At 34.0% G+C, this 5,000-nt stretch overlaps 1 pseudogene; it reads left to right on the top strand.

The window, feature by feature from the left end:
- The first annotated feature begins 4,937 nt into the window (after positions 1 to 4,937).
- LOC149132236 (5S ribosomal RNA) overlaps positions 4,938 to 5,000 on the top strand; it is a 120-nt pseudogene continuing 57 nt past the window's right edge.

Here is a 5,000-nt window from a genome sequence, read left to right as displayed (position 1 = left end):
CGTGTGTGTGTGTATGTGTGTGTGTGTGTGTGTGTGTAAATGTATGTATACACACACAATATGGCGTATGAGCGTGTATTTGTGTGTAAACCTTTCTGGTAAGGTCATTTATAAATCTGTGTGCTTCAATATACGTATATATTTGTAAGTATGTATGTATGTATGTATGCATGTATGTATGTATGTATGTATGTATGTATGCTTGTTAGTATTTGTGTATGTATGTGTGCATGTATATATGTATGTGTGTATGTATGTACGTATGTATATATATATATATACATATATGTATGCATATGTATATATATATATATATATATATATATGTATGTATATGTATATGTATGTTTCTGTATATATATATATATATATATATATATATATATATATATATATATATATATATATATATATATATATATATATATGTACATATACATATACACATACATATATATACATATATATATAAATGTATATATATGTATATGTATGTTTGAATATACATGTTTATATATATATGTGTGTGTGTATATTTTTATATATATATATATGTATGTATATATATACATATATATATATATATATATATATATATATATATATATATATATATATATATATATATAATCACACAAATAAATACATACAAATATGTGTGCGTATATATGTGTATGTGCGTGTGTATACGTGTGTATGTGCGTATGTGTGTGTGTGTGTGTGTGTGTATGTATGTATATATGTATGTATATATATATTTATATGTCGAAAAATTGACTTGAATATGGTAAGGATATTTATTTACCGCTAATAATTTTTGCAGCACCACTTTCATATAATTTCCTCACTAAATATCCCCGTTTTCCTTTCTTTTTGATTTAGTTTATTATTATTATTATTATTATTATATTTTTTCTTTCATTTTTCGGCGTAGAAGTGATTAACCTCCCTTCCTTCCTTCCTTTCTTTCATTCTTTCTCTCTTTCTTTATTTTCCATTTCTTTTTTTTGTTTTTTTTTTTGTTCCACTGATGTTATTTTTTCTTTGTATTTATCTAAGAACTTAACACTGCCACGGCAACATCAGAATCATTACACGCACTCAATGAAGCAAAGGGGCAAAGAAGGAATCTCTGCGAGCGTACCCAGCCTGTCAACGATACCAGTGACATCTAACCCCGAATAGTGCACCACACATCTCATTGCATTTGGCGGTTTATTAGGCGCAATTGGTCTTATATACACAAGGTTGTGATGTAGATTAGTCGCAAGTGATGGTTCAAAACTGGGCTTGTACAAATAAAAGTTCGACATACACGCGCGCGCCTCCACCTGCCGTACACGCACACAGGCACACGCGCACACATACCCCCCTATACATACATACATACATACATACATACATACATACATATATGCATTTATGAATCTAAGTGTTTATGTATGCGCGAGTATAAATACACACACACATACATACATGCATGCATGTATGTATGTACGTACACAGATACACATACGCCATATTGTGTGTGTATACATACATGTATGCATACACACACATACAAACATACACACGTGCATACACACACATACATATGCGTACAAATTATAATATATAATATATACACTATTATAGATACATGCGTGTATACACACCTGCCAACATTACACGTACATACATACTTACATACATGTATATATGTATTTATCTGTGTGCGTCTGTGTGCGTGCAGTATGTGTGTGTTTGTGTGTGTGTGTATGTGTGTGTGTGTGTGTGTATTCATAAAATGGCTTAGTGGCAAGTCGTTAGAGCGTCGAATATAACGAATGCGTGCTGTTTAGTGGTTCGGGTATTCGGCTTATATCGTGAGGTCGTGAGTTCGACTCCCGGTAGCGCTCTGTGTCCTTGAGCAAGACACTTTATTTTACGTTGTTCCAGTCGACTCAACTGGCGAAAATGAGCAAAACCTTTACTTCAGGGAGCCAGCCTAATCACACTCTGTGTGTCACACTCTGTGTCACACTCTGTGTCACACTGAATCTCCCTGAGAACTACGTTAAGAGCACTCGTGTCTGACGAGTGCTCACTCATAGGCTGTTCTGTTGATCAGATTAGCAGGAATATTTAATCGTCGAATAGAATGTTTTGTGGTGGTATTTGTTCTGACCCTCCGTGCTCTAAGTTCAAATCTCACCGGCATCCACCATTCACTCTTTCGTGCTCAAAAACTAAAAATGAAGGTTATCATTCGAAGACAGCAGTCCTGTGGAACAATTTAGAGTATCGAGTCAAATGCATAAATTCCAGTTTATTCGGAAATTTGCCTTCTCATTTCAAAATCTGGCATGGTGTATTCAGATGGCAGATACTCAATTTGGCCAAGGCAATATTTCACACCAAAATCCTAGACGGTGTTTTCAGCTCATTCCTTGTACCTTAGGCGCCTTCAACGGAGTCCACTTTGTTTAATTATATTTTTTTTGTTTTAGCTTTTAATCCTGTCTTATTCGAAAAAATTGAAGTGTGTTTAATGCTTTTCAACTTTGCTAGTCATTGTTTTATATATATATATATATATATATATATATATATATATATATATATATATATATATATATATATATATACATATATATACATATATATAATCTCCTTCAATAATTTAAATCAGAATTAATTTACAAAGTAACCGTCTGGTAAAATAAACACACACACACACACACACACACACACACACACACACACGCGCGCGCACACACACACACACACACACACACACACACACACACACACACACATAAATTCGTATACGCACATGAGACCAGGAAAAATTTGAAAACAAAACTTCTTTTTTGCCCGAAGAAATTGAAACGGGGGAAAAATAGTGCAACAAAAAACAGTATTCTTGCTTCTAGACAAGAATGAAAAAAGAAAAAAAGAAAACACAGAAAGAAAAAAAAAAACTAACAGGTGAGGCATCACATTCTAGCCGGGAGCAGTCTGAACACGTGAGTTCACAGTAATCAACAAGAATAAATAAAAAAATTTATTTTCTTTCATTGAGCAGACAGAGCCGTATATATGATTCAATGTGACATGAAAATAATATATGTGGAGCTGTACATGCGTAAGACACATAATCACAGTTTTGTGAATATATAATTAAGCAAACACTACTGGTAAAAAATATTTGCAATCCAGCATAGGGTGGGTTGCTACAGAGTTCCTGGCTTTAAGGCTGTCGCAAAAGGCCTGGTTGGTGGTCCAACCTTCCGAGGTCTTCTACAGGGCTTAGAAAAACTAATGGACTGCTGCAATAAGTGTGTGAATCTGAGATGGGAATATCTTGAATAAAATGATAATTAACTGATCCTCCTGCATTTTCTGTTACCCAAAGTCGAGAACTTTTCAGTAACCCCTCACATATATATATAATATATGGAACAAAGGCACGATAGAGGGCATTAAAACGTTCGGACAGATAGACGACACAAAGGCAGACAAGAGAAACAACAATTAGAAGGACAGGCAAAAAAATGACGGGTCATTCTTGGCTTTATTTCATCAGTCAAGTCCCAGAAGTCACGACCATTTCGTATATATATATATATATATATATATATATATATATATATATATATATATATATATATATATATATATATATATATATATATATATACATATATATATATATATATATATATATATACATATATATTCGTGGGAGTGCTGAGAAGTTCCTGGCTTTAAGGGTATCGAGAAAGGCCTGGTTGGAGGCCAAACTTTCCGAGTTCTGTTACAGGACTTAGAAACACTGAATGACTGCTGCAGTAAGTGTGTGAATCTGAGAGGGGAATATGTTAAAGAAAACCGAAAGCCAGGAACGCCGTAAATGATGTTGAATGATGTTAAGCTAAACCATATAATAATGATAATGTTAACTTCCGTTGCTTTCGTCGGATTAGTATTCAAAGGAAAGGATTAATAGAGGGATTAAAAACAACAGAAACGGAAATCTTTTGCAGCAGTTGTAGGTGAGAGGAAATTACTTGATATGAGCAAACCCTAGGGGAAAATATACTCTTTTTACATTTGTGGTTTTTGTTTCACTCACTGGACTGTAGCCAGGATGGAACACAGCCTTGTAGGGCTGGTCGAGTGAATCCTTCTGAATAATATTTACGAGAAAATTAAGCCTGGTACTTATTGCAATGGACGCTAAGTTACAGAGATAAACAAACCAACAACGTTGTCAGGAAGTGGGGCTGAAAAGCATAAAAACAAATGCACACATATATACACGCACATATACACACACACACCTGTCTGTATATATATATATATATATATATATATATATATATATATAGGCGCAGGAGTGAGCGTGTGGTAAGTAGCTTGCTTACAAATCACATGGTTCTGGGTTCAGTTCCACTGCGTGGCACCTTCGGCAAGTGTCTTCTACTATAGCCTCGGGCCGACCAAAGCCTTGTCAGTGGATTTGGTAGAAGGAAACGGAAAGAAGCCCGTCGTATATATCTATGTATATATATATATATATATATATATATATATATATATATATATATATATATATATATATATATATATACATTTGCTCGACTACAAGCAGTGCTCCAGCATGGCCGCAGTCAAATGACTGAAACAAGTAAAAGAGTAAAAGAGAGTGTATATATATATATATATATATATATGTATGTGTGTGTGTGTGTGTATGTGTGTGCGTGCATGTGTATTTCTGCGTGTACATACATACATACACACACACATATATATATATATAACATGAAACCAATGATAGCCCCAAGAGAACAAAGGAAAATTTATCCACCAATGTGATTTTGAGCACGCACTTTCATTGTTCGACATTAATATACATACACACATACATAGACGCACACACACACACACGCATATATGGCCATGTCACGTTGAAAGCATCGGTTCTCGTCCGATCACCGTAGTTAAGCAACATC

The sequence above is a fragment of the Octopus bimaculoides genome, chromosome Z (assembly GCF_046866305.1).
Source record: "Octopus bimaculoides isolate indiv1 chromosome Z, ASM4686630v1, whole genome shotgun sequence".
NCBI classification, from domain to species: Eukaryota; Metazoa; Mollusca; class Cephalopoda; order Octopoda; family Octopodidae; genus Octopus; species Octopus bimaculoides.
The sequence above is the reverse complement of the archived record's forward strand: the minus strand, read 5'-3'. Positions and strand labels throughout refer to the sequence as shown.